The following is a 21,827-nucleotide window of genomic DNA, read 5'->3' as shown; positions in this document are numbered from 1 at the left end:
TACTTGATTAGCACTGGAGCTAATTTCAAATTCATGAGATAGTTACGTTGTCGTTGAATTTAATTGGATATAATGGGTACACTTTATCTCTGGTGGCCGTTAATTGATAGAAAAAAAAATCTGCATTGATGAATGCAAATGGATGAGTGCAGGCTTATAAGAGGTTATTGAACCTGCACCTCTCTGCCCGTTCCTTTCAATTGAAAAAAAAAACAATCATGGGGAGGTTTTACTTGGTTTATTTACCCATTCCAATTAAAATAGTTTGGTTTTTACTTATATAATGCTTATTCTGTTTTGTAAACACTTAAAATCCCTTTACTTTGTGGTATGAGCCACACAATTAAATGCAATGGCCCTGTTTGTGTACACTTACTTTGGTTAAGAACAACTGCGAAGGGAGTAGGCAATCTCCAGTCAAGTTAGAGTAATCAACTTCTGGTTATTGCCTAATGTTAGACTAGAATATGCCAACACAGAGATACAATTCCCACCTACACACTACATGACCAAAAGTATGTTGACACCTGCTCTTCGAACATCTCATTCCAAAATCATGGGCGTTAATATGGAGTTGGTCCCCCTTTTGCTGCTCTAACAGCCTCCAATCTTCTTGGAAATCTTTCCACTAAGATGGTGAAACATTGCTGCGGGGACTTGCTTCCATTCAGCCACAAGAGCATTAGTGAGGTTGGGCACTGATGTTGGGTGATGAGGCATGGCTTGCAGTTGGTGTCACAATTCATTCCAAAGGTGTTTGATGGAGTTGAGGTCACAGCTCTGTGCACGCCAGTCCAGTTCATCCACACCGATCTCGACGAACCATTTCTGTATGGACCTCGCTTTGTGCACAGGGGCATTGTAATGCTGAAACAAGAAAGGGCATTCCCCAAACGGTTGCCACAAAGTTGGAAACACAGAATTGTCTATAATGTCATTGTATGCTGTGGCATGCTGTGGCATTAAGCTTTCCCTTCACTAGAACTAAGGGACCTAGCCCGAACCATGAAAAACAGCCCCAGATCATTATTGCTCCTCCACCAAACTTAACAGTTGGCACTATGCATTCGGGCAGGTAGTGCTCTCCTGGCATCCGCCAAACCCAGATTCGTCCATTGGACTGCCAGATTCTAGAGAACGTTCTAGAAAAAGTGTTTGCGCAAGGTGATCTTAGGCTGCTCGGCCATGGAAACCCATTTCATGAAGCTCCCAACAAAAATTACAGTTATTGCTCCTAGACATTTCCACTTCACAATGACAGGACTTAGTTGTCCGGGGCAGCTCAGAAATTTAATGAACTGACTTGTTGGAAAGGTGGCATCTTATGACAGTGCCACGTTGAAAGTCACTAAGCTCTTCAGTAAGGCCATTCTACTGCCAATGTTTGTCTATAGAGATTGCACAGCTGTGTGCTCAATTTTATACACCTGTCAGCAACCGGTGTGGCTGAAATAGTCAAATCCACTAATTTGGAGGGGTGTCCACATACATTTGCATATATTGTGTACTTAAATCGAGTCTGAAGCTATAGTAAATGGAATAGAAAAACAATGTTTGCATGATTATTTCACATGTAATGTAGTTATTTCATTGATTAATTTTGGTGTACGATTGTCTGACTTGAATCTATATTGTCTTTAAGGCAAGGCTTAATTTCAGGACTTTGTTTTCTAAGACGAAGCGTTGGCTGTTTCAATTTGCTGTGAAAAAAAAAATCCATCAGCAGCATTGTTGTTTGTCCAACTGGCCTATTTTTCTCCCCCCTCTGGTATTTATCCTTACCTGGGTTTCTCTCAACTAACTAAGATGGCAAATTCTGTCAGGGTTTTCCTGTGGTGAAGTAGAGGACCAAAACGCAGCGTGGTTATATTGACTCATGTTTAATCAAAAACAGATAAACATGAACACTACAAAACAGTGAACGTGGAAAACCAAAAACAGCCCTATCTGGTGCAAACCACAGCGACAAGACCATCAAGACACTCAGGACCATCAAGACACTCAGGACCATCAAGACACTCAGGACCATCAAGACACTCAGGACCATCAAGACACTCAGGACCATCAAGACACTCAGGACCATCAAGACACTCAGGACCATCAAGACACTCAGGACCATCAAGACACTCAGGACCATCAAGACACTCAGGACCATCAAGACACTCAGGACCATCAAGACACTCAGGACCATCAAGACACTCAGGACCATCACCCACAATACAACCAAAGAATATGGCTGCCTAAATATGGTTCCCAATCAGAGACAACGATAAACACCTGCCTCTGATTGAGAACCACTTCAGACAGCCATAGACTCTCCTAGAACACCCTACTAAGCTACAATCCCACTAAACTACAATCCCACTAAGCTACACACCACATACAAAAACCCATGTCACACCCTGGCCTGACCAAATACATGAAGAAAAACACAAAATACTTCGACCAGGGCGTGACAAATTCATTTAATCAAAGCAGATATCTTCAAAGCAATAATAGACACTCATCTTCATATTGGCCAGCAGGTAGACAACAGCTTTGCTTTTACCATCAGTTCTCTAAAAAAGCTTACACAACACTTGTAAGTGAATTTCTGGTCCAAATGAATTTCTGGTCTGGCTGCCGTGAACACTGGAGGTAAGGGCCATTCCATTTGTATTGAATGAAGATGGAAGAAGAGGAAAAAACTCAGCACAGTGCTCACTAATTCTGTTTCACTGGTCGATCCAGGGTTCAAATGAGAAACTTTTGAAAGGGGAGGGGGAGAAACACAATTTGCTAGCAACAGTATAGCAATGATGTATAGATGTATACAGGAGACTCAGCAGTCAAGGTCAGCCAAATGAAACATGAGCCTTCTACTGTAATCCTCCATAATAACATAAGCCCCCGACTCACCCTGCCATTGTCATGAAGTGGTTGTATTGATCGTCACAACCTTGAGCCTATCAATACCATACATCAATGTATCCATTCATCTCATTGGCTCAGTTTGCTGGCTAAATTCATTTGATGTTTCTATGGAGGTTTGCTGTTCTGGCTTCATATGTGCATCAAAAGGCTTATGTCAGTTTTTCTGTTGGCTTCAGATCTACTGGGCACATAAATATGAAAATACTTTACCTGTTTCTTTCTTTATGACTTGGATTATGACATATCAAAAAGCACATATAACATGCTAAATGTGTTATCAATCTGTCATATGAAACTGTCCAGATAAAGCATTAATGTGGTTTGCCCTTATCATGTCATCCTTCTCAACTCTAGGTTACCTTAAAAGTAGATAGAGCCTGCTCTTAATATTCAAATGTCAGAGATAATTACCATTGTGAGATATACTTGTATTCTGTAACAAAATGCGCTGTCTGTTCCATAAATTCTACTATAGGAGCCACCATGGGCTACATTCCTTCAGAAATGTTACATCCTAGTTTAGTATTTCCGTTGTACGCATCTGTATCATTTTGGCCCCTAATATGATTCTGGAACAGGTTCTATTGTACATCAGCTGCTGTCACAAGCCGCAAGGCCCAGGTGTGAAAACAGCATCGGAGAAGCAATAATGACATTGCTGCCTGCTGGTTAATACTATCTCTGATTGATTTTTTCCAGTTCCACCAATGTCTCTGGAATAGGATTTTGTGCTCATGGTAATGTAGATGCCATCCTTGGGCCAGACAGGCCCACCTCTCTCATAATGTGTATCTGCACAGCCTCTTTGTCAAGCTTGTTCTCTGAGAGATAGAGGGGGAAGATTAGCCCAAACACAGAGCTTGAAAGAACCACCCTCTCCAAATGAAGTTCGGCTCCAAAGTAAGTGACTGTAATTTCTCAACTCTTCTTTTGTAACTACCCTTGGCTGAATCCTCCAGTCCATTGTGTAAGTAGCAGAGATTGCCACTTGCCTAAATCTAATGGAGAAAAAAGGGACAGTAGCTGGGGTCTCTCTTTTAGTGTTCCTATTATTGGCTAAAGAATTGTGTGAATGTACTTTTTGCAATAACAACAAGCTATAGGAGCTATGTTGATGAAACTTGATTGTGTTGATAATATTTTGTTTGACTAATGTCTCCCATGTAGCCTCAATAGATTACAAGAATGCCTGTACGCAGTGGGTTTACTGAAGCATGTTTATATTCATTTGGTTGTGTCCAGGGATGTGATAGTTTTCGAAAGTAGTTAACACTGAACATAGTTTGAGATGACATGCACAGCATAATGTAAACACCAACAACGCTAAATGTGTGTGTGGACTGTATTTAAATCAGTTTAATTAAGTGATAATGCCCGAGAAGCTGGTGTTTGGAGGAAATATTTTGTCTCGGGTCGGCAAACTGTGCCAATATATCCTCCAAACACCGGATTCTCTGGCATTAGCACCTTTATTCAACGGGTTACCAACATATTCATATAATGATTGACATATATTCATTAAAAACGTTATTTTCATCAATTTATTCATACTATTTCATCCTTCCAGAAGATATAGTCCTGACACAAATCTAGGGTTGCTACCCAAGCCGGCTGGTCGTTTGTTTTATCGTTTCAGTTGCTAGAGACGTGACCCAGTCGCCCAGTCTTTTTGTTCTGTATCTATGGACCCAGTCATTTGTTCTAAATGCTCCATAGCCATACCAGCTGGCAAAGTGCTTATCCCTTGCTTACTAGCTTGCTAACTATGGCTAACTTACAGTCATGTCAAAAAGTGCAGACAGAATAACAACAAAGTAGCTGCATTTGCATTTGTTTAAGCTGTTTTATAGAGACATTTATTTAGATACATCCATAACAATGAGCTAATGAGGCGGGATTTCATCTGGCAGAGAATATGTGCTCACTCGTCAGGAGTGTTGTTCAGAGGAGCTAGCCAACAACATAGCTAACACAATCATTTTAAACTGGCTACACATTTTTTAAATTGACATTTATTTGTATATATCCATAAAAATGATTCCCGCTGATTCATGATTTTGACTGGCTGTTAAACGCTGCCTGCCTCGCCCGACTCCTGACACGTTCATTACTGTGGGACAGCTGAAGATCGAATTTAAAAAAATTGAAACAATGTTGCAAATGTCGGAGAGACTGACAGCAATGTTTAGACAAATCTCCGCTGTTGAAAACGAAATGTTAGTCTAAAATAATTGTCAGATAATGTCTAAATGCTTTTTACAGTGGAGATCATCTTCATAAATTGCTTGGCTGGGCTAATGAGACAGTGGATTGCGCAGTCAGATGGAACAGAGTAAATATGCTTTATAACGTCATTGATTTAGCCGGTGGTAATTTGTGGAACAGACTCCGGCTGGAATACGGTTTTAACCACTCAGCATTCGGGATTAGACCCACCCGTCGAATAATCTCCACCACATCCCCGGTTCTCTTCCATTGGCCCTGCCCAACACCTGCCCACCAACCACTATGACTATGGATCTGTTCTTGCTCCTAAGCAGGCCCCCTACCCACTAACTCCATCAACTACTATGACAGGTAGTCATTGAAGACTGACAGATCCCAATAGGGTGTTAAGAATAGCAGGCCAAGACCCAGTTTCTGTAACATTTTAGTGAAAGATGGCATAGGTAGGAAGACCCCACTTGCATACACCCACACGCACAAACATGAAGAAGTTTCACTTAAACTTACACATGGGGCTCCAAGAAGAATTGACATTTGAGTAAAGAAAATAAGCAAAATTAAGACTGGAAGTTATTCAAATAATAATTAAAAGTTAAAGGTTGAAAACATTGGGAAATGTTAAAGGGTGATTAAAGTGATGTAGTAGAATGGTTAAGAATGAGATGTTTGTTTGCTTTAAGGTACAATGCATTTTGAATATGTTTGTTAGGTTTAGAGGATAGAGTTCTAGTGCCTGTAGGAGGTTGATAATGAAATGTTCAAATGTTAAAAATATTAAATGTTTAAGATGTATTGTAATAAATAAAGTAAGTTAGAGGGATATTAGGATTGAGTGAAATAAGAAGGATTAATGTTTAAGAATAAACATTTTAGATGTTTATGTTTAAGAATTAAAAGTGTATTAAGGGTACTAGACTAATATCCTGTAGAATGACCCCAGGTTGGACATGTTGAGGTGCAAATCCTGCTGAGGCGAGGAAAAAGTGGGGGCTAGTTGGCGCTTAAAAATACCTTTTTGAGAAATGGCCTCGCTAGGCGTCAACCACTGAATGCTTCATTAAAGTAGGTGTTAGCCAGAATGAGTCAGCAGAAATGAATATTAAGGGTATAAAAGAGGCAGGACTTTTGGGAAGGGTACGACTCTCTTTGAGCTTGTTAGAAGAACCGGTCGCCATCTGGAGAAAGATTTTGGTGTAGCTTTTTAGCTTAAGATATATTTTTATTTTAGAATTACATTTTTATTATACAGTTTGTTTTTATTCTTAAACTGTTAAAGCAAAGTTCTAGAAGGAACCCTTAAGGTTACCTTATTGTTAGGAGTGTTAAAGTGACTGTTCGAATTTTAGACACCAACTAAGGGACTGATCATCCTGAGGGGGGAGACAAACAACTGTTTATAGGTTGTAGAAGGTAAGAACCTGTTTTTCTTGTTATTAAATACTGTGCTTCTCAGAAAATGTTAGATACAATTATTTTATTGGCACCACAATAAGGGTTTAGTTAAGGGCGTTGAAATTGCCTATTAATCTGATCTTTTTGATCCGATCTAATTTTCACTTATCATTGATTTGTGATTGATTGATTGTTTGATTGAACTGGGATTTTTTTTATGCCTATTTTTAATAAACTTGCTTTATTGTTCTGAAACCCTGTGTCATCAAAGAGTCATAGAAGTGCATGTCGTTTTACTTTAGGTTTCTGAAATTGACTTGATTAACTGAGGATTTTTTGCATCTGGTTGATTAGTCCATTGGGAACATGAGCTGCTGGTATAAAGGAACCTGAGACCGAACCATATGTACTAAGTGCATTGGTAGGAGTCGTAGGAGGGGTGTCTCTGGGCTAAGCCAACCCAGAGGAATGTGGCCCACTCATAGTGTACTACGGTGGAAGCTCTGGCCTGGACGATCATGAGAAGGCGCCGGGTTACTAAGAGAAAGAGTGAGGAAGCACTAGACTCTATTGAGTTTGAGGAACAGTCCCTAGCTGTAGACTAGCTCAATGGTAAGGCAGAGCAGCATCTATCAGATCTGTAGGGATCAGTGACATGAGATAACTGACTGCAATTGGGTATGCGGAAGAGGTTGTGTCGATCTTCAGAGGTGGTATTTTTGCTTTGACAAGGGTTTCATGCTTGTGGGATTAATTGGCCTATAAGATTACACCATGGTGTATCTGGTCTCCACTCCCCCACTGTGGAAGCAAATAGCACATTGTGATAGAGCCCTGTTATTGCAGAGAGAGTAGTATTTAATTATATTTCTGGTGGACTGATATCTAGACAAAGAGTGTTAGCTGGAAGCCAAATTGTCTCACCACGTTTAAGGCAGCTCTCCTGTTCATTTTCATCTTTGCTCTCCAATGTCTCCTTTCTGGAAATCATACAACCATGTCTGTGCAATTTTAAAGAAAGTAACATGAAATCATGATGATAGTCTCTGATAAGTATTGGTGTGGTTGGCTTCTATAGAATAGGTCCTTTCACTGGGGGCAGAGTAGTGGGGCAGTATAGCCTAGTGGTTAAGAGTGTTGGGCCAGTAACCGAAAGGTTGCTGGTTTTGAATCCCCAAGCTGATTAGGTGAAAAATCAGTCGATATGCCCTTGAACAAGGCACTTAACCCTACGTCCTCCTGTGTGTCACTCTGATAAGAGCATCTGCTAAATTATGTAATTGTAAATGTAATGTGTCTATGTCCGAGATACAACTTCTTAACAGTTATCCACAGATGACAAGTAGCCTAATAAGTGTTCATGAGTGAGGATTCATTGATTGGTTGATTTTGCTTGACTTTTGAAAATTCATATTAAGCTGCTTCAGCTGGAGATAACATTACATATAGTAAAACATAGCTATGTCTACAGAATATTGTTTCCCGTCATGATAGTCTATTTATAGGTATGGCATTTCTATCCAGGCTAAAAATCAGAGCAGCATGTAAGCTGAATCGTATTTCCACGGTATCTTATTGTGAAATGGGTATGTAAATACATCTGCAGAGGCATCCCGTATGCAGAACATCATCAAACATTAATGCATCCTGTTTGAGATTCATTTTATTTTTTAAAGCAGTGTTTTTACTTGTTGCTGGGAGAGCAGGGAGACGCCGGGGACTTTTTGACATATTTCTGCAACTCTGCCAGCTGCTGTACTCCACCACTGAGTTATGCTCAAGTGCTGCATGTGGGGGTGGAAGTGGGGGAGGAAGGAGGGATGTGGAGAGAAGATAAGAAGGTGACTCAGAACAGTAGCAACAGAGAATGTTCTGTATTTTTGAAATGGGGATGAGGAGAGATAGGGTCAGATATCAGAACCTCTGATTCGCCGCAGAGGCTTTCATGGTGGTCATTGCAAATTAATCTGTGCGCACCCGTAAATCAATCGATTAATCATTAGCGCAGGGGTCTAATCGAGATCGTGGGTGGAGGAGGGTCAATGCTGAGGTGTGTGAGAAAAAAACAGCTTGATTGTTTTCCCTTCGCCTGGTGCACAATGTGAGCTCACAGTCTTGCTGAATCCCATCATCTCAATCTCAATCCCCTCCTCCCTTTTAGCACAACATCTAGTGCTCTCCCTCTGCCACTTATCAGTCAAAGGCCTTCTATTTCTTCCCCAGCCTTAATGATGTAGGACCCGTGCATGACGTGTGGCTGGAATTTCAATGTAGGCCCCTGTGGCAGACGATAGCCTCCCGGTTGCACGAAACAAAACAAGCTGCCAGGCTGAGGCTGGTAGGCCAGGCTAGCCTGAGAGGGTGAATTACCCTGTATCTGATATCACATGAGGGATTTGGCCATGGCATGGGAAGCCTTTGATGTGCCTGATGGGAGGGGAGATGTTATTTGGTGTAATTGCACATTATGAGTCAATGTTTTATGTGTGCTGTGTTTTCAGTAGACACATTTGGCCCATGTCCGCTGCTGGAGTTTTATTTCTTCAGTGTGTTTGAATGGAACAATCTCATGGATCTTGATCTCTATTTTTGAAAAAGCATACGTTTGGAATCAGAATCACCTCCATTCTCCAAATACATTTGCATGTACAGGAATTTGACTTGGTGAAATGGTGCTGCCACAATAAACATAATATACAGACAGACAGATGATAAACAAGATATAGAAACAACATATGTATGTCAGTTGTCTTCTTCTTTCCCTCACCCATTACTTCCTTAGTTAGAAAGGACAGCTGGTAATGTTTAGTTTGTGATGTCACTATCAGCAGGAAAAATACAGTAATGATGTAGGATTTTAAATACACATATTATGTTAATTTCATTTAAACATGCTTTGTGTAAATTATAAACTGAAGTGGCTCATCATAAATCATTTAAATGAATCTTAGCTATGTTATTTGCTCTTATTCAGTCTTCTTTCTGTGGGAGTTTATTGCCATACATAAACTGCTAATATTTAAAATCCCAAACTATTTAATCATTGCAGCACTCAAAAATTATCACACGACCTGCGGAAGTGCTGCTATTTGTATCTTAGAGTAGAAAGGTAAACAGTCTTAACACTTTTAAATTATATTACCAGCCACTACACAAGTATTTCATCCAGCTTAGTAGTCAGTAAACATATATCTGAAATGTCATCCTTGTCTCATCGCGCACCAGCGACTCCTGTGGCGGGCCGGGCGCAGTGCACGCTAACAAAGGTTGCCAGGTGCAAGGTGTTTCCTCCGACACATTGATGCGGCTGGCTTCCGGGTTGGATGCGCGCTGTGTTAAGAAGCAGTGCGGCTTGGTTGGGTTGTGTATCGGAGGACGCATGACTTTCAACCTTCGTCTCTCCCGAGACCGTACGGGAGTTGTAGCGATGAAACAAGATAGTAGCTAGTAAGCAATTGGATACCACGAAATTGGGGAGAAAACGGCATAAAAAATAAAAAACACTGAAATTTCAAAAACTGTTTGAATCATGTCTGTGAGTATAAGAGAAGTTATGTAGCAGGCAAAACCCCGAGGACTAACCATTCAGAATTTTTTTTTTTTAGGTCTCTGTCTGTGCAGTCGTTCTCAATGGGAAACTATATTTCTTAGGCACGTGTTTTCAGTTCCTACCGCTTCCACAGGATGTCACCAGTGTTTGGAATTTGGTGCAATGAAATTTTGTGCAATGAAGTACGGCCATCTCGGAACTGGGTAACACTGTTGAGAGTGCGCAAGACTTGAAAAGTAGTGTTGGTTTGTTGTCTTCCTGTATTGAACACAGATAGACCCGTCTTCAATTTGACCGTTATTATTAACGTTTAAAAATACCTAAAGTTGTATTACAAAAGTATTTTGAAATGTTTTGGCAAAGTTTACAGGCAACTTTTGAGATATTTTGTAGTGACGTTGCTCAAATTGGAAGCTGTTTTTTTCTGGATCAAATGCACCAAATAAATGAACATTTTGGATATATATGGACGGAATTAATCGAACAAAAGGACCAATTGTGATGTTTATGGGACATATTGGAGTGCCAACAAAAGATGCTCGTCGAAGGTAAGGCATGTTTTATATTTTATTTCTGCGTTTTGTGTAGCGCCTGCAGGGTTGAAATATGCTACCCTCTTTGTTTACTGTTGTGCTATCATCAGATAATAGCTTCTTATGCTTTCGCCGAAAAGCCTTTTAAAAATATGACATGTTGGCTGGATTCACAACGAGTGTAGCTTTAATTTAGTATCTTACATGTGTGATTTAATGAAAGTTAGATTGTTATGTAATTTTATTTGAATTTGCAGCGCTGCATTTCCCTGGCTTTTGGCCAAGTGGGACACAAGCGTCCCCTATACCTTAAGAAGTTATTAACTCTTAAAGATCGGGTCTTTTTTTTCAACGTTTTGTTAAAAATCGCACAAAATTTCAACATCCTGCTACTCATGCCAGGAATATGCATATGATTAGTATGTGTGGATAGAAAACACTCTGACGTTTCTACAACTGGTTAAATCATGTCTGTGACTATAACAGGACCTGTGTAACAGCCAAAACCCCAAGGAAAACTGTTCACCAAAAAAAATAAAAAAATATCCATCCGCCAGTTGGCTGGATTGTCTATGGCAAGGGAAAATAGATAGCTCCCAGTTTACAAGTCCTACAGCTTCCACACAATGTCGCCAGTCTTGGCAATTGGGTTGAAGTTGTTCCTTGGTGAAATGAAGAAGAGGCACTTCATGTCATCCGGTACACGACAGGATGTTTTGGAAGAGAGAATATCGACCATCGTTTCAATACCTGCAGCTATTGACTACACATCGCCCCGTGATCAATTTGATCGATTATTAACGTTTACTAATACCTAAAGTTGGATTACAAAAGTAGTTTGAAGTGTTTTGTCAAAGTTTATAGGCAACTTTTTTAATTTAAAAAAATGACATTGCGTTTTGGAAAGATGTTTTTTTCCTGGATCAGACGGGCTTCATAAATGGACATTTTGGGTATACATGGACGGATTTAATAAAAAAAAGACCCAATTGTGATGTTTATGGGACATATAGGAGTGCCAACAAAGAAGCTCGTCAAAGGTAATGAATGTTTTATATTTTATTTCTGCGTTTTGTGTAGCGCCGACTACGCTAATTATTTTGGGGTGTTGCATGCTATCAGATAATAGCTTCTCATGCTTTCGCCGAAAAGCATTTAAAAAATCTGACTTGTTGGCTAGATTCACAACGAGTGTAGCTTTAATTAAGTACCCTGCATGTGTGTTTTAATGAAAGTTTTAGCGAGCACTATTAGCATTTGGCGTTGCGCATTTGCATTTCCTGTTGGTTAAGTGAGACGCTAGCACTATCAACAAGGCAGGTCCTACAGGCCCTAGTTTTGTTGCACCTGGACTTCTGTTCAGTTGTGTGGTCAAGTGCCACAAAGAGAGACTTAGGAAAATTGCAATTGGCTTAGAACAGGGCAGCGCGGCTGGACCTTGGATGTAGAGACAGAGAGCTAACATTAATGATATGCATGTCAATCTCTCCTGGTTTAAAATGGAGGCGAGATTGACTTCATTAATTCTTGTATTTGTGAGAAGTATTGACATGTTGAATGCACCGAGCTGTCTGTCTAAACTACTGGCACACAGCTCGGACACCCGTGCATACCCAACAAGACATGCCACAAGAAGCCTCTTCACAGTCCCCAAGTCCAGAACAGACTATGGGAGGTGCACAGTACTACATAGAGTCATGACTACATGGAACTCAAACACATGATAACAGACACACTATACACACGTACACATGGATTTTATGTTGTAGATATGTGGTAGTAAAGTAGAGTAGAGGCCTGTAATGAATGTACTGTAATGTTTTTATGTATAACTGCCTTAAAACCTCTTTGGGATAGGGGCAGCATTTTCACTTTTGGATGAATAGCGTGCCCAGAGTAAACTACCTCGTACTCAGTCCCAGATGCTAATATATGCATATTATTATTAGTATTGAATAGAAAACTGTTGGAATGATGTCTGTGAGTATAGCAGAACTCATAAGGCAGGCAAAAACCTGAGAAAAAAATCCAAAAAGGAAGTGGGAAAACCGAGGTTTGTAGTTTTTGAACTCAGCCCCTATCGAATACACAGTTGGATATGGGTCATTTTGCACTTCCTAAGGTTTCCACTAGATGTCAACTGTCTTTAGAACGTTGTTTCAGGTTGCTCCTGTGAAGGGGGGCCGGATGAGAGCTGTTTGACTAAGGGGTCTGGCAGCAGCCTCGTTCCCAGTCACATGCATTACACATGAGAGGTAGCTCTCGTTCCATTGCTTTTCTACAGACAGTGGAATTCTCCGGTTGGAACATTATTGAACATTTATGATAAAAACATCCTAAAGATTTATTATACTTAGATTGACAAGTTTCTACGACCTGTAATATAACTTTTTGAACTTTTCGTTCGACGTTAGGCTGAACCTGAATGCGAATTTGGATTTGTTTACCAAATGCCCTAACAAAAGAAGATATTTGGACATAATTGATGGACTTTATGGAACAAATCAAACATTTATTGTCGAACTGGGATTCCTGGGAGTGCATTCTGATGAAGATCATCAAAGGTAAGTGAATATTTAAAATGTTATTTCTGACTAATGTTGACTCTGAGCGCCGTACTCAGATTATGCTCTTTCCGTAAAGATTTTTTGAAATCTGACACAGCGGTTGCATTAACCTGTTGAATCTAGGGGGCACTATTTGAATTTTTGGAAAAATAACGTTCACATTTACATTACATTTCCCAAAGTAAACGGGCTATTTTGTAAGGACAAGATGCTAGAATATGCATATAATTGACAGCTTAGGATAGAACACACTCTAAAGGTTCCAAAACTGTAAAAATATTGTCTGTGAGTATAACAGAACTGATATTGCAGGCGAAAGCTCTGCGTTCCTATGCGTCCCTATTGAGCAGTGAATGAGATATCAACCAGATTCCTTTTTCTATGGCTTCCCTGATGTGTCTGGTGTCACAATACATAGTTTCAGGCTTTTATTTTGAAAAAAATGATCCTGAACGTCAACATTGCATCAGTTGTCAGCTGGAGGCTCTCAGAGTGTTTTGTGCGTAAAAGACAAATGCGGCCATTGTTTCTCGCTTTCCTACTAAGAAGCCACCTGTCCCGGTTGATATATTATTGAATAGATATTTGAAAAACACCTTGAGGATTGATTATAAACCGCAATTTCCGGTCGTGACCGGAATTTCCGGTCGTTTTCTCAGCCAAAGGTTTTTGGCTACAAAAATAATTTTTCTGGAAAAAGGAACATTTGCTATCTAACTGGGAGTCTCCTTAGTGAATACATCCGAAGCTCATCAAAGGTAAACAATTTAAATTGATTTCTTTTCTGATTTCCATGACCAAGTTACCCGCTGCTAGTTTTCATGAATAGGAACATTTTCTAGGAATATTTATGTCCGTTGCGTTATGCTAATTAGTGTCAGTCGATGATTACGCTCCCTCATGCGGGATGGGGAGTCATTAGAGGTTAATGCTAGATATTCTAATTTATGAGCAAGGAAATTGCACTCAGTTGGGGATAAACTTTGACTGACAAATGCAACTGGATGCAGATGTTGATCCTTGTCTTCTTGGTACATATGGCTGTTGAGGGTCTGTAAAAGCAAGCACTGGAGCATTATTGAGGCTTTCCTTCAGTTTCTCAAAGACCATTTCACATTTCTCATCCCATCTAGATCCTTAAGGATTCAGAGTGCTTGAAGTACTCTTTGACTCTTCTTTCCTTAGACTTTCTTCCTTTCTTGGCCAATGGAAGGTAACCATGCAGGAGTTTGTTCAAAGGGTAACTCACTTTTGATTAATCTTTCACAAATCTTTTATAATACCCACAGATTCCGAGAAAGGAAAGGAGAGTAGACACAGTGTCTGGTCTCGGCCATGTGGTTACCGCTTTGATCTTTGATGGATCTGTAGCCGCTCCATCCTGGGATACTATGTGTCCCACAGTTGACTGCTGGCTGAATTGACACTTGTCCAAATACAACTTCAGTCCTTCTTCTTTCATGCGATCCAACACATTGAGAAGCCTCTCTTCATGTTCTTCCAGTGTCTTTCCGAAAACTATCAGGATGTTTAAGTACACTAGAACTTCAAGCAGATTCAATGTGTTATGGAAACATGCACGCACCCAGAGATTATGCAATAGTTTCGACGGAGGACACCAAACGGACAGCTGGTAAATGTAGTCTCTTATGGTCAATTTTCCAATGATATGCCTACAAATACGTCACAATGCTACAAACACCTTGGGGAAACGACAGAAAGTGTAGGCTCATTCCTTGCGCATTCACAGCCATATAAGGAGACATTGGAACACAGCGCCTCAAATCTGGCTCACTTCCTGTATGAAATTTCATCTTGGTTTCGCCTGTAGCATTAGTTCTGTGGCACTCACAGACAATATCTTTGCAGTTTTCGAAACGATAGAGTGTTTTCTTTCCAAAGCTGTCACTTATATGCATAGTCTAGCATCTTTTCGTGACAAAATATCTTGTTTAAAACGGGAACGTTTTTCATCCAAAAAGGAAATACTGCCCCCAGAGGTTCAAGAGGTTAACAAAAGGCTAAGCTTGTGAGTGAATATATTTCTTTCATTTCATTTGCGATTTTCATGAATAGTTAACGTTGCGTTATGGTAATGAGCTTGAGGCTATGATTACGCTCCCGGATACGGGATTGCACGACGCAAGAAGTTAACCTCCTCTTCCATTCTTCAAATAAAGGTTAGTTAGCGAAGTTGAATGGAAAATAAGTAAGTTGTGCTTACTCCCTTCAGCGGCAGCAGGAACAGGAGCTACATCTACAGGTAACAGATAAGCAATGGGCATGCCATGTTTTAAGGCAATCTCCCTTGACGATACATTCCTGACTGTAACTGTTATTCTTCTAGACGACATAACCATAGACATCTGAATTTCAGGTCTCACAAGAAGTTATTCTGGAAACCGGGACGGGAATCTTCTAGACACAGGGATTCTTCAGGCCTATCTACCAAAATGGTCTCTGTAGAAGGTGATCCAGAAAACTTCGGAATCCCGTTGGCTCTTGCTCTTCCACCAGGGGGCAATGTTACATGCTTTGTCTGTGAAAACCATACTGTTCCTCTTTTCTGATCATCAACTTCTGTTGGGATCTATCATCTTCTCATAAGCATCTTTGATAACAGGACTAACTCGTAGTGTCCTCATGAAACCTTCACTTCCTTTCTCTTCACAGGCCATCATCAGCCTTCTCACCAATGAAGTGTTTGTACCAACCAGGATAAAGACTTCACTTTTCATGGCTGGGTCTGGACAAACCAACTCAAGTGCTTCTATGGTCTCCGTTATTTATTTAAATCAAATCAAATCAAATTTTATTCATCACATACACATGGTTAGCAGATGTTAATGCGAGTGTAGCGAAATGCTTGTGCTTCTAGTTCCGACAATGCAGTGATAACCAACAAGTAATCTAACTAACAATTCCAAAACTACTGTCTTATACACAGTGTAAGGGGATAAGGAATATGTACATAAGGATATATGAATGAGTGATGGTACAGAGCAGCATACAGTAGATGGTATCGAGTACAGTATATACATATGAGATGAGTGTGTAGACAAAGTAAACAAAGTGGCATAGTTAAAGTGGCTAGTGATACATGTATTACATAAGGATGCAGTCGATGATGTAGAGTACAGTATATAAATATGCATATGAGATGAATAATGTAGGGTAAGTAACATTATATAAGGTAGCATTGTTTAAAGTGGCTAGTGATATATTTACATCATTTCCCATCAATTCCCATTATTAAAATGGCTGGAGTTGGGTCAGTGTCAATGACAGTGTGTTGGCAGCAGCCACTCAATGTTAGTGGTGGCTGTTTAACAGTCTGATGGCCTTGAGATAGAAGCTGTTTTTCAGTCTCTCGGTCCCAGCTTTGATGCACCTGTACTGACCTCGCCTTCTGGATGATAGCGGGGTGAACAGGCAGTGGTTCGGGTGGTTGATGTCCTTGATGATCTTTATGGCCTTCCTGTAACATCGGGTGGTGTAGGTGTCCTGGAGGGCAGGTAGTTTGCCCCCGGTGATGCGTTGTGCAGTCCTCACTACCCTCTGGAGAGCCTTACGGTTGAGGGCGGAGCAGTTGCCGTACCAGGCGGTGATACAGCCCGCCAGGATGCTCTCGATTGTGCATCTGTAGAAGTTTGTGAGTGCTTTTGGTGACAAGCCGAATTTCTTCAGCCTCCTGAGGTTGAAGAGGCGCTGCTGCGCCTTCTTCACGACGCTGTCAGTGTGAGTGGACCAATTCAGTTTGTCTGTGATGTGTATGCCGAGGAACTTAAAACTAGCTACCCTCTCCACTACTGTTCCATCGATGTGGATAGGGGGGTGTTCCCTCTGCTGTTTCCTGAAGTCCACAATCATAGTGGTCCTTCTGTAGCTCAGTTGGTAGAGCATGGCGCTTGTAACGCCAGGGTAGTGGGTTCGATTCCCGGGACCACCCATACGTAGAATGTATGCACACATGACTGTAAGTCGCTTTGGATAAAAGCGTCTGCTAAATGGCATATATTATTATATTATTATTATCTCCTTAGTTTTGTTGACGTTGAGTGTGAGGTTATTTTCCTGACACCACACTCCGAGGGCCCTCACCTCCTCCCTGTAGGCCGTCTCGTCGTTGTTGGTAATCAAGCCTACCACTGTTGTGTCGTCCGCAAACTTGATGATTGAGTTGGAGGCGTGCGTAGCCACGCAGTCGTGGGTGAACAGGGAGTACAGGAGAGGGCTCAGAACGCACCCTTGTGGGGCCCCAGTGTTGAGGATCAGCGGGGAGGAGATGTTGTTGCCTACCCTCACCACCTGGGGGCGGCCCATCAGGAAGTCCAGTACCCAGTTGCACAGGGCGGGGTCGAGACCCAGGGTCTCGAGCTTGATGACGAGCTTGGAGGGTACTATGGTGTTGAATGCCGAGCTGTAGTCGATGAACAGCATTCTCACATAGGTATTCCTCTTGTCCAGGTGGGTTAGGGCAGTGTGCAGTGTGGTTGAGATTGCATCGTCTGTGGACCTATTTGGGCGGTAAGCAAATTGGAGTGGGTCTAGGGTGTCAGGTAGGGTGGAGGTGATATGGTCCTTGACTAGTCTCTCAAAGCACTTCATGATGACGGAAGTGAGTGCTACGGGGCGGTAGTCGTTTAGCTCAGTTACCTTAGCTTTCTTGGGAACAGGAACAATGGTGGCCCTCTTGAAGCATGTGGGAACAGCACACTGGTATAGGGATTGATTGAATATGTCCGTAAACACACCGGCCAGCTGGTCTGCGCATGCTCTGAGGGCGCGGCTGGGGATGCCGTCTGGGCCTGCAGCCTTGCGAGGGTTAACACGTTTAAATGTCTTACTCACCTCGGCTGCAGTGAAGGAGAGACCGCATGTTTTCGTTGCAGGCCGTGTCAGTGGCACTGTATTGTCCTCAAAGCGGGCAAAAAAGTTATTTAGTCTGCCTGGGAGCAAGACATCCTGGTCCGTGCCTGGGCTGGGTTTCTTCTTGTAGTCCGTGATTGACTGTAGACCCTGCCACATGCCTCTTGTGTCTGAGCCATTGAATTGAGATTCCACTTTGTCTCTGTACTGACGCTTAGCTTGTTTAATAGCCTTGCGGAGGGAATAGCTGCATTGTTTATATTCGGACATGTTACCAGACACCTTGCCCTGATTAAAAGCAGTGGTTCGCGCTTTCAGTTTCACGCGAATGCTGCCATCAATCCACGGTTTCTGGTTTGGGAATGTTTTTATCATTGCTATGGGAACGACATCTTCGACGCATGTTCTAATGAACTCGCACACCGAATCAGCGTATTCGTCAATATTTCCATCTGACGCAATACGAAACATGTCCCAGTCCACGTGATGGAAGCAGTCTTGGAGTGTAGAGTCAGCTTGGTCTGACCAGCGTTGGACAGACCTCAGCGTGGGAGCCTCTTGTTTTATTTTCTGCCTGTAGGCAGGGATCAGCAAAATGGAGTCGTGGTCAGCTTTCCCGAAAGGGGGGCGGGGCAGGCCTTATATGCGTCGCGGAAGTTAGAGTAACAATGATCCAAGGTTTTACCACCCCTGGTTGCGCAATCGATATGCTGATAAAATTTAGGGAGTCTTGTTTTCAGATTAGCTTTGTTAAAATCCCCAGCCACAATGAATGCAGCCTCCGGATAAATGGTTTCCAGTTTGCAAAGAGTTAAATAAAGTTCGTTCAGAGCCATCGATGTGTCTGCTTGGGGGGGATAAATATACGGCTGTGATTATAATCGAAGAGAATTCTCTTGGAAGATAATGCGGTCTACATTTGATTGTGAGGAATTCTAAATCAGGTGAACAGAAGGATTTGAGTTCCTGTATGTTTCCTTCATCACACCATGTCCCGTTAGTCATGAGGCATACGCCCCCGCCACTCTTCTTACCAGAGATGTATGTTTCTGTCGGCGCGATGCGTGGAGAAACCCGTTGGCTGCACCGCCCTGGATAGCGTCTTCCCAGTAAGCCATGTTTCCGGGAAGCAGAGAACGTTGCAGTCTCTGATGTCCCTCTGGAATGCCACCCTTGCTCGGATTTCGTCAACCTTGTTGTCGAGAGACTGGACATTGGCAAGAAGAATGCTGGGAAGTGGTGCGCTATGTGCCCTTTTTCGGAGTCTGACCAGAACACCGCCTCGTTTCCCTCTTTTTCGGAGTCGTTTCCTTGGGTCGCTGCATGCGATCCATTCCGTTGTCCTGTTTGTAAGGCAGAACACAGGATCCGCGTCGCGGAAAACATATTCTTGGTCGTACTGATGGTGAGTTGACGCTGATCTTATATTCAGTAGTTCTTCTCGACTGTATGTAATGAAACCTAAGATGACCTGGGGTACTAATGTAAGAAATAACACGTAAAAAAACAAAAAACTGCATAGTTTCCTAGGAACGCGAAGCGAGGCGGCCATCTCAGTCGGCGCCGGAAGTCCTGAAACACACACCTACTGATCCTGAAAACTCCAACTTAAATGACAAATAGCCATAGGGGTATTGCTCTGAGCTAAGGCCCCACATCTCCAAGTGTTTGATGGGCTTTAATGGCAGATGTGTAAAGTACTTGTTGTAAAAGTATCTGTAGAGTAAGCTAATCTGAGACCCACTATCTAGTAAAGCTTTAGCATAGATGCCTTCAATCTGTACAGGAACAATAGCACTAGGGCCCACTAAGCAGGTAAGTAGCATGTCTTTTGCTTCTTCACGTTTCTTGTGAACTTGGTGGAACATATCTTCACAGTGACATCAGGCTGCTGCTTTACTGCGTTCCACTGTAGTTTCCCATGGACTGTTTCTGGCTGATGAAACGTTTGTTGATTTCCTCAGATTTTCTTCGCCCTCACAGTCTCGTTTGAAGTGTCCATCCTCTACAGATTTATAGCAGAAGATACCAGGTTGGCCTTCATCCTTAGTGAGATCTTGAGATGGATCAGTGTTCTTCCTTCTGACTTTGAATGGAGAATCTGTATTCTGAGTGAGAGTCTCAGGATTACAGACCTAAAACGAGTCATCTCAGTTTTCAATCCATTCAGTGCTTTCCTCAGCAGCTCCATGCCACTGTTGACTTCTGTGGGTGCAGCAAAAACTGGAGTGACAGCTGATGACATCAAATCAAATCAAATCACAATACAGTCTTGAGTCATATCATCCTCCTCCCTTACCTCGTGATGCAGCTCAGAGAAGGTAGGTGGATCACTTAGCTTGTAGGTCATCCGCATGCGAAGAACAACCATGTTGTGTGGCAGTGCACCTCTCACAACCTGTTCAATGTGTTTGCTAGTCATCTCAGGCAGTTGAATTCCACCTTTGCGAAACACATTGTTCAGAAATTTGTTCAATCTAAGCAGATTTGCAGAATGTTTTTTTCCCTCATTCTGGAACGCGTTTCTGAACCTTGCCATCAGATCAGATGCACTTTCAATGGTTCAGAATGCAGTTTCAAGAGCGTTCATGTAATCAGTAGCAGTAGCTGTGGGATTTCCAACCTTCACAAACCTCACAATGTCAGCAGCAGAACCTTTTAGACTTTCAACTATTCTTTGCTTCTTCACATTATCACTGCATTGCCATTCATCCAGCAGAAGAGTGGTCTGCTCAGCCTAAGCATCATACTCCTCTTCTTCACTGGGAGTAGGCTTCACACCAGAGAACATGCGTAGCTTTCGGTAACCTTGCGTCTAAGTAGGCGCACGGTGACATTGCTCCACCAATGACCAATGGCACTAACCGACGCAGTTTTTAGATCAACAGAACGGGAGTGATTTATCAGACCTGTAACATCTGCAACAGTCTTTCCTTCATGATGACAACAGCTTAGACTGAAAATCTTCACCCTCTGCAGGAGATGCAACAATGACATGCACTGGTCAGGGACCAGCCTCTCCAGGTAACCCTACAGTACAACATCTGGTACTACCATGTTTTTTTATTAAAAATGTTTAATCATTATTTTACCCCTTTTTCGCCCCAATTCCGTGGTATCCAATTGGTAGTTACAGTTTTGTCCCATCGCTGCAACTCCTCCCGTACGGACTCAGGAGAGGCGAAGGTCAAGAGCCGTGGGTGCTCTGAAACACAACCCAGCCAAGGCACACTGCTTCTTGACACAACGCCCGCCTAGCCCGGAAGCCAGCCACACCAATGTGTCAGAGGAAACACCGCACACCTGGCGACCTTGTCAGCGTGTATTTTGCACCTGGCTGGGGTAGAGTGTGGGAAAACAATGCATTTTTTTTACAATGTACTGAAATAATGTCTCAAAATAATGGATTGTAAAAACATTGTGCAGGTTCCTGCAAGTCATTGTGTAGTTTCACACACTGCAAAGGGTAAAGAGTGCCAGAAAAGTGGGAGACAGGCAGGAAGACAGACAGTTTATTGGTGCTACGTTCAGACAGCAGGCCCAAGGAGGAGGAAGACAGAGTGAAAGCACACAGCAAACCTTTTTGTTTCATTTTTACTTATTTCCACAGTTTTATTACCCTCGGGTCCAGTGGTCCCGAACACCACATATAATATAAATGTGTAGGGTGGTGTGCAGTGTGCACTCAAAGAAAATGTGTTATTTTACATGAAAATGAGCCAAGGCTAGTGAGTCTCAGGTTGAGAAAATTATTAACACCACACAATGGTTAAAAGG

Source organism: Oncorhynchus gorbuscha, linkage group LG01, assembly GCF_021184085.1.
Source record: "Oncorhynchus gorbuscha isolate QuinsamMale2020 ecotype Even-year linkage group LG01, OgorEven_v1.0, whole genome shotgun sequence".
NCBI lineage: Eukaryota > Metazoa > Chordata > Actinopteri > Salmoniformes > Salmonidae > Oncorhynchus > Oncorhynchus gorbuscha.
Note: the sequence above shows the minus strand (reverse complement) of the source record.